This window comes from Lepisosteus oculatus, unplaced genomic scaffold (assembly GCF_040954835.1).
Source record: "Lepisosteus oculatus isolate fLepOcu1 unplaced genomic scaffold, fLepOcu1.hap2 HAP2_SCAFFOLD_39, whole genome shotgun sequence".
Lineage (NCBI taxonomy): Eukaryota > Metazoa > Chordata > Actinopteri > Semionotiformes > Lepisosteidae > Lepisosteus > Lepisosteus oculatus.
The window spans coordinates 49600-58668 of record NW_027167923.1 but is presented as its reverse complement, the minus strand read 5'-3'; the positions used below and the strand labels follow the sequence as shown (position 1 = coordinate 58668).

The following is a 9069-nucleotide window of genomic DNA, read 5'->3' as shown; positions in this document are numbered from 1 at the left end:
CTTTTCGGCATAACAGTTTCACTGTGATTTTGCAGGTAACACGTACGTTGGGAAAACATTTTGAACGCGATCAATAACCGCACTGGAAAAATGTGGGAAAGAAAGGGCGAAAAGCGACTCTTCAACATGTGGAAATATCTTCCTGAGCGGAGCCCTCTTCTCGAAGCTCAACACTCTGCAAGAGTCACTTCTCCCAACTTGCGCCCGCAGGTTTCCGTAGTGTGCCTGCAAAGAGCCATCCGCTTGAGACAGGTGCACCTCCCGATTTCATTGAACTAAGCTAGATGCACAATTTCTAATGCAGCCTTCATCACAATAGACAGTTCATTTCTCGAAAGCTTGTCGTAAAAAAAGGAAACAAAGAACGAAAACGTATAGCTGACAATCTTCTGAAGATGCAGATTCAGCTTTGGGGAAATGGACATTTTATGTATGCAGATGCTTTTCAAGCGCTGGTTTTAGAACGTCGCTGTGCTTCCAGCATCCTTTTCAGCCTTCTAAACTGGCTACCGAGGTGCCGATCACATTGTAAAGCGGTTGAGAGGCCGGAGCTGCTCAAACCGCTCTTGCCGTTTCCCATCAATCAAAAGCACTATGTTGTTTCTTTGTATGGAAAGCTTTTCAAGTCTGGCATCGACACGCACCTTTCCTGAAACGTCCAAAAGGTGAATGCTTCGCAAAGAAATCCAGTCTACCTTCAGGGGGCATGATGTTGAAATCGGAATGAGCCCTGGGTGGGCTTGAAGCAGCAGCTGTTCAGTTAACAGCTGCACAGAAACGCACCCCGCTTGCTTTGTATCATTCGCAAGTTTCTGGTTAAAGAGTAAAAAAGGCTGGAATTCTTCTGCCAGCCGGCAGGATTTCTTCTGCACTCACCCAGAAAAGCCAAGAATTGTATTTCATCTTTCGCAAGCTGTATTTTCCAGGAGGAGAATGAATACTTGCATTAAACTGAATCAAGCCGACAGAGACGCACAGCCGTTGTTTTTCTCCATGGGAAGTTTTTCGTTAAGGAAAAACACCGTTGTCATTTTCTTGCCAGCCGGCGGTATTTCTTGTGCAGCGATGAGCCAGATTTGTATTTCGTATTTCGCAAGTTGTGTGAATTTCTTGAAGTTGAAAGTGAATTCGCTCCAGAAAAGAAATGTCCAGTCGCATGAAAGCCGTGGCTGTTTGTTAAACCGCAGGACCTGAGCTTGCGTTCTGTTTCTCATGGCGTTCGCAAAGGCGATTCCTGCCTTTAAAACTGCTGTGTCTGCGACTGAAAGTGGCGTGTGGCGCAGCTTCTAAAGTCTTGTTGACGCTGCTCGATGTTGCTTTCTCTCTGCCTAAGGAAGTTCGATTGTCGCGTCGGAACGGGGAGACCTAATCCTTCCAGCTTTAAGCCACCCTTCAGTCTTCTGAAGGGTGTCCGAGTGCTAGCATGTCATTTGGCTTTTTTTCTGGGGAAACGGAGAGCGACATTGAAAAAGGTTACCTCCGCCGCCTCGCCCTCCGTGTTAAATGATCGCAAGCCGGCGGCGGCGGCGCTCCCTGTAGTCGTGGCCGAGCGGTTAAGGCGATGGGCTAGAAAGCCATTGGGGTCTCCCCGCGTCGGCTCGAATCCTGCCCACTACGGCGCCCTTCTCCTGTCGCTTCGGCCTGCCCAGAAAAAGGCGGAGTGCTGTTTCTCTCTTCCTGCTTCTTGTACAAACGCTAAATCGCTTGGACCTGCTGCCTTGGAAGTAATGTCTTCAACATCCACCAGTGACATTTCACAGCTGGAAGCACACAGCCACGCTTTTGGCATTGGCATGTCTTGCGCCCTACTTCCAGCCTTTGAAGACCTAATTATTCAAACTGAAAGAACCGGCTGAATGAGTGTTTGCAGTGCACCAGGAGGAGCAGGGACCATAGCATTGGAGGGGTGAGGATGGCGCAGATGGAAACGTTTTCATGCGCTCCTCTGGGAGGAATGAAAAGAAAAGACGAAACCGGAAACAGTAGTAGCCGCAAGAGGAAGTGTCTTCAAGCGCCAAGCAAGCGCTCCTCGTTAGTATAGTGGTGCGTATCCCCGCCTGTCACGTGGGAGACCAGGGATGGATTGCTTGACGGCGAGCCAGGTTGCTTTTCTCCCATCAGATTCCAACCGCTAATGCTAACGCAGTGTGTGGGAGCTTACATGCTTTTCCTTTCCCGTCTTTTTCGGACGACTGTTCCAAAGGGGAAACCTGAAGGAATAGGGGCCTGAAGACACGAGGCATTCTTAAACCAGCACTGGGCTGCACGGCCTTCTGTTGTGATCAGGTTATATTCGAGTCAAAAAGCCAGAGCATCCGCTTCTATCCTATGGAGCACGAGCTAAATCGGAAGAGGCAGGGGATACACCTACGCCTATCGGCGCACGTTCCCTGCGTCAGGCTGCTTCACCCATTTGCACCCATTTGCACCCGACTGGAGACGGCACTGAGCAAGCTTTTTGTCAGGAGTGGGATTCGAACCCACGCCTCCAGGGGAGACTGCGACCTGAACGCAGCGCCTTAGACCGCTCGGCCATCCTGACGCGGGCCCCCTGTCCCGGGGCGGTCTGATGAGCCACCGCGATCCCACTACGCTCCTCGAGTATCGCACTGTTATTAATACTACAGTGTGACTCCAGCATTAAAATGTTTGGAAAATGTGTCGGCTTTTATAATCCAGTGTAGAGCAGCATGTGATGATTTGTGCTACAACACCAAGCGCTCAAAGTGACGTCTGCGTTTGTCGTTGAAACTTTCAACTCTTTCATCACTTATGTAGGAAATAAAAAGAGCAGTTGTGCGCCACACGCAGAGAGGCCGTCAGCAGAGTGGCGCAGCGGAAGCGTGCTGGGCCCATAACCCAGAGGTCGATGGATCGAAACCATCCTCTGCTACATGTGTCCTATGCACGATTCCTAAGCATGCCATTGGGTTAGCAAAGTGCCTTCAAATAGTCTGCATCTCCCTTTCTTTAAATTCTGTCCTGAGTTTCTCTCTCGTGTGTGTTTGTGCAAGCTTGACACTTGCGGGACTCTTTAATCTTCACCAATACGGAGATGACCAAATGTGTCTTCGGTTGTTCTGAGGTCTTTGATAGTTTCTTTGAAAGCTTCAACTGAACCTCGAAATCGAAGCAGTTATGTTTATATTGATTTCTCGCGTTAATCATTACGAACCAGGAACAGCCAGCACACTCGGTCGCATTAGTAATTATGTCACGTCTCTACTTAGCAGAGCATTCAAAGGCCCACTGGAAGTAGTAAAGCACTAAAACACTGCAAAACTGAACTCGGGAAAATCATACTGGGAGCTCTGAGCGATGTCTGCATCCAAGCCATCCAATACGGACTCTGAAACCTTGGAATATCAACACTATGATGCGCTACCTTTTACCTGGAGCAAAACGATGGAATTAGAAGAATGCTTACCGCAGGATACAACTGTGCCGCTGTTATTTGGAGCACGGTTTTCACTTGCATGAAAACTACAGCAGAACGTAGAAGGATGATCACTGAGGAGTCCACGCGGGCATGCTGAGGAGATTGTAGGTCGTACATTTCAATGATTACTGACATTTGCGCTGCTGGAGGTACAGTAATCAACAAAGAACAGGGTGTGCTACTCTCGAATCCGGTCAGCACATGATGAAAAGCCAGGAAGTATACCTTGTCAAATTGCCGTCAACAGGGACAAGTTAGCCACCAGCTCCACCGGCGCCCGGCTAGCTCAGTCGGTAGAGCATGAGACTCTTAATCTCAGGGTCGTGGGTTCGAGCCCCACGTTGGGCGGTGCCCGTCTCCTTATTAACAAAGTTTCCCGCTCATCCTTGAACCTCTTACACCTCGATGGTACCGAGCACTGCGTTTTAATGCACAGGTGTGATCAAACCGAGATGAAAAGGGCGTATCTAGCTCCTTGCCCGAGAGATAAATCAGAGGTTCCGCAGATAATCCCTTGGCTCCGGTCACCCGGACGCAGATAGGAGCTGCAGCCATCATAACTTGTATGAAAACTAAGAAGAGCTCCTGTCTATTTACAGTTTCATTTACTCTAGCGTTTCCTTAAACATTGCGTGTACGAAGGCTAAGAAATTGGAGAGCTATTCTAATACAATAACTATTAGGAATCTTTTGGGCATAACAGTTTCACTGTGATTTTGCAGGTAACACGTACGTTGGGAAAACATTTTGAACGCGATCAATAACCGCACTGGAAAAATGTGGGAAAGAAAGGGCGAAAAGCGACTCTTCAACATGTGGAAATATCTTCCTGAGCGGAGCCCTCTTCTCGAAGCTCAACACTCTGCAAGAGTCACTTCTCCCAACTTGCGCCCGCAGGTTTCCGTAGTGTGCCTGCAAAGAGCCATCCGCTTGAGACAGGTGCACCTCCCGATTTCATTGAACTAAGCTAGATGCACAATTTCTAATGCAGCCTTCATCACAATAGACAGTTCATTTCTCGAAAGCTTGTCGTAAAAAAAGGAAACAAAGAACGAAAACGTATAGCTGACAATCTTCTGAAGATGCAGATTCAGCTTTGGGGAAATGGACATTTTATGTATGCAGATGCTTTTCAAGCGCTGGTTTTAGAACGTCGCTGTGCTTCCAGCATCCTTTTCAGCCTTCTAAACTGGCTACCGAGGTGCCGATCACATTGTAAAGCGGTTGAGTGGCCGGAGCTGCTCAAACCGCTCTTGCCGTTTCCCATCAATCAAAAGCACTATGTTGTTTCTTTGTATGGAAAGCTTTTCAAGTCTGGCATCGACACGCACCTTTCCTGAAACGTCCAAAAGGTGAATGCTTCGCAAAGAAATCCAGTCTACCTTCAGGGGGCATGATGTTGAAATCGGAATGAGCCCTGGGTGGGCTTGAAGCAGCAGCTGTTCAGTTAACAGCTGCACAGAAACGCACCCCGCTTGCTTTGTATCATTCGCAAGTTTCTGGTTAAAGAGTAAAAAAGGCTGGAATTCTTCTGCCAGCCGGCAGGATTTCTTCTGCACTCACCCAGAAAAGCCAAGAATTGTATTTCATCTTTCGCAAGCTGTATTTTCCAGGAGGAGAATGAATACTTGCATTAAACTGAATCAAGCCGACAGAGACGCACAGCCGTTGTTTTTCTCCATGGGAAGTTTTTCGTTAAGGAAAAACACCGTTGTCATTTTCTTGCCAGCCGGCGGTATTTCTTGTGCAGCGATGAGCCAGATTTGTATTTCGTATTTCGCAAGTTGTGTGAATTTCTTGAAGTTGAAAGTGAATTCGCTCCAGAAAAGAAATGTCCAGTCGCATGAAAGCCGTGGCTGTTTGTTAAACCGCAGGACCTGAGCTTGCGTTCTGTTTCTCATGGCGTTCGCAAAGGCGATTCCTGCCTTTAAAACTGCTGTGTCTGCGACTGAAAGTGGCGTGTGGCGCAGCTTCTAAAGTCTTGTTGACGCTCCTCGATGTTGCTTTCTCTCTGCCTAAGGAAGTTCGATTGTCGCGTCGGAACGGGGAGACCTAATCCTTCCAGCTTTAAGCCACCCTTCAGTCTTCTGAAGGGTGTCCGAGTGCTAGCATGTCATTTGGCTTTTTTTCTGGGGAAACGGAGAGCGACATTGAAAAAGGTTACCTCCGCCGCCTCGCCCTCCGTGTTAAATGATCGCAAGCCGGCGGCGGCGGCGCTCCCTGTAGTCGTGGCCGAGCGGTTAAGGCGATGGGCTAGAAAGCCATTGGGGTCTCCCCGCGTCGGCTCGAATCCTGCCGACTACGGCGCCCTTCTCCTGTCGCTTCGGCCTGCCCAGAAAAAGGCGGAGTGCTGTTTCTCTCTTCCTGCTTCTTGTACAAACGCTAAATCGCTTGGACCTGCTGCCTTGGAAGTAATGTCTTCAACATCCACCAGTGACATTTCACAGCTGGAAGCACACAGCCACGCTTTTGGCATTGGCATGTCTTGCGCCCTACTTCCAGCCTTTGAAGACCTAATTATTCAAACTGAAAGAACCGGCTGAATGAGTGTTTGCAGTGCACCAGGAGGAGCAGGGACCATAGCATTGGAGGGGTGAGGATGGCGCAGATGGAAACGTTTTCATGCGCTCCTCTGGGAGGAATGAAAAGAAAAGACGAAACCGGAAACAGTAGTAGCCGCAAGAGGAAGTGTCTTCAAGCGCCAAGCAAGCGCTCCTCGTTAGTATAGTGGTGCGTATCCCCGCCTGTCACGTGGGAGACCAGGGATGGATTGCTTGACGGCGAGCCAGGTTGCTTTTCTCCCATCAGATTCCAACCGCTAATGCTAACGCAGTGTGTGGGAGCTTACATGCTTTTCCTTTCCCGTCTTTTTCGGACGACTGTTCCAAAGGGGTAACCTGAAGGAATAGGGGCCTGAAGACACGAGGCATTCTTAAACCAGCACTGGGCTGCACGGCCTTCTGTTGTGATCAGGTTATATTCGAGTCAAAAAGCCAGAGCATCCGCTTCCATCCTATGGAGCACGAGCTAAATCGGAAGAGGCAGGGGATACACCTACGCCTATCGGCGCACGTTCCCTGCGTCAGGCTGCTTCACCCATTTGCACCCGACTGGAGACGGCACTGAGCAAGCTTTTTGTCAGGAGTGGGATTCGAACCCACGCCTCCAGGGGAGACTGCGACCTGAACGCAGCGCCTTAGACCGCTCGGCCATCCTGACGCGGGCCCCCTGTCCCGGGGCGGTCTGATGAGCCACCGCGATCCCACTACGCTCCTCGAGTATCGCACTGTTATTAATACTACAGTGTGACTCCAGCATTAAAATGTTTGGAAAATGTGTCGGCTTTTATAATCCAGTGTAGAGCAGCATGTGATGATTTGTGCTACAACACCAAGCGCTCAAAGTGACGTCTGCGTTTGTCGTTGAAACTTTCAACTCTTTCATCACTTATGTAGGAAATAAAAAGAGCAGTTGTGCGCCACACGCAGAGAGGCCGTCAGCAGAGTGGCGCAGCGGAAGCGTGCTGGGCCCATAACCCAGAGGTCGATGGATCGAAACCATCCTCTGCTACATGTGTCCTATGCACGATTCCTAAGCATGCCATTGGGTTAGCAAAGTGCCTTCAAATAGTCTGCATCTCCCTTTCTTTAAATTCTGTCCTGAGTTTCTCTCTCGTGTGTGTTTGTGCAAGCTTGACACTTGTGGGACTCTTTAATCTTCACCAATACGGAGATGACCAAATGTGTCTTCGGTTGTTCTGAGGTCTTTGATAGTTTCTTTGAAAGCTTCAACTGAACCTCGAAATCGAAGCAGTTATGTTTATATTGATTTCTCGCGTTAATCATTACGAACCAGGAACAGCCAGCACACTCGGTCGCATTAGTAATTATGTCACGTCTCTACTTAGCAGAGCATTCAAAGGCCCACTGGAAGTAGTAAAGCACTAAAACACTGCAAAACTGAACTCGGGAAAATCATACTGGGAGCTCTGAGCGATGTCTGCATCCAAGCCATCCAATACGGACTCTGAAACCTTGGAATATCAACACTATGATGCGCTACCTTTTACCTGGAGCAAAACGATGGAATTAGAAGAATGCTTACCGCAGGATACAACTGTGCCGCTGTTATTTGGAGCACGGTTTTCACTTGCATGAAAACTACAGCAGAACGTAGAAGGATGATCACTGAGGAGTCCACGCGGGCATGCTGAGGAGATTGTAGGTCGTACATTTCAATGATTACTGACATTTGCGCTGCTGGAGGTACAGTAATCAACAAAGAACAGGGTGTGCTACTCTCGAATCCGGTCAGCACATGATGAAAAGCCAGGAAGTATACCTTGTCAAATTGCCGTCAACAGGGACAAGTTAACCACCAGCTCCACCGGCGCCCGGCTAGCTCAGTCGGTAGAGCATGAGACTCTTAATCTCAGGGTCGTGGGTTCGAGCCCCACGTTGGGCGGTGCCCGTCTCCTTATTAACAAAGTTTCCCGCTCATCCTTGAACCTCTTACACCTCGATGGTACCGAGCACTGCGTTTTAATGCACAGGTGTGATCAAACCGAGATGAAAAGGGCGTATCTAGCTCCTTGCCCGAGAGATAAATCAAAGGTTCCGCAGATAATCCCTTGGCTCCGGTCACCCGGACGCAGATAGGAGCTGCAGCCATCATAACTTGTATGAAAACTAAGAAGAGCTCCTGTCTATTTACAGTTTCATTTACTCTAGCGTTTCCTTAAACATTGTGTGTACGAAGGCTAAGAAATTGGAGAGCTATTCTAATACAATAACTATTAGGAATCTTTTGGGCATAACAGTTTCACTGTGATTTTGCAGGTAACACGTACGTTGGGAAAACATTTTGAACGCGATCAATAACCGCACTGGAAAAATGTGGGAAAGAAAGGGCGAAAAGCGACTCTTCAACATGTGGAAATATCTTCCTGAGGGGAGCCCTCTTCTCGAAGCTCAACACTCTGCAAGAGTCACTTCTCCCAACTTGCGCCCGCAGGTTTCCGTAGTGTGCCTGCAAAGAGCCATCCGCTTGAGACAGGTGCACCTCCCGATTTCATTGAACTAAGCTAGATGCACAATTTCTAATGCAGCCTTCATCACAATAGACAGTTCATTTCTCGAAAGCTTGTCGTAAAAAAAGGAAACAAAGAACGAAAACGTATAGCTGACAATCTTCTGAAGATGCAGATTCAGCTTTGGGGAAATGGACATTTTATGTATGCAGATGCTTTTCAAGCGCTGGTTTTAGAACGTCGCTGTGCTTCCAGCATCCTTTTCAGCCTTCTAAACTGGCTACCGAGGTGCCGATCACATTGTAAAGCGGTTGAGAGGCCGGAGCTGCTCAAACCGCTCTTGCCGTTTCCCATCAATCAAAAGCACTATGTTGTTTCTTTGTATGGAAAGCTTTTCAAGTCTGGCATCGACACGCACCTTTCCTGAAACGTCCAAAAGGTGAATGCTTCGCAAAGAAATCCAGTCTACCTTCAGGGGGCATGATGTTGAAATCGGAATGAGCCCTGGGTGGGCTTGAAGCAGCAGCTGTTCAGTTAACAGCTGCACAGAAACGCACCCCGCTTGCTTTGTATCATTCGCAAGTTTCTGGTTAAAGAGTAA

The 9069-nt window shown here is 48.6% G+C and overlaps 4 non-coding genes across 4 annotated transcripts; 2 read left to right on the top strand and 2 right to left on the bottom strand.

Annotated features, from left to right (window-relative positions):
- Positions 1-2459: 2459 nt before the first annotated feature.
- On the bottom strand, positions 2460-2542 carry trnal-cag (transfer RNA leucine (anticodon CAG)). Its single transcript has one exon. It is a non-coding gene; the product is annotated as a tRNA-Leu (tRNA).
- A 1172-nt stretch (positions 2543-3714) lies between these two features.
- On the top strand, positions 3715-3787 carry trnak-cuu (transfer RNA lysine (anticodon CUU)). The gene has a single exon. It is a non-coding gene; the product is annotated as a tRNA-Lys (tRNA).
- Positions 3788-6575: 2788 nt separating this feature from the next.
- trnal-cag (transfer RNA leucine (anticodon CAG)) lies at positions 6576-6658 on the bottom strand. Its single transcript has one exon. It is a non-coding gene; the product is annotated as a tRNA-Leu (tRNA).
- A 1172-nt stretch (positions 6659-7830) lies between these two features.
- On the top strand, positions 7831-7903 carry trnak-cuu (transfer RNA lysine (anticodon CUU)). Its single transcript has one exon. It is a non-coding gene; the product is annotated as a tRNA-Lys (tRNA).
- The last annotated feature ends 1166 nt before the right edge of the window (positions 7904-9069 follow it).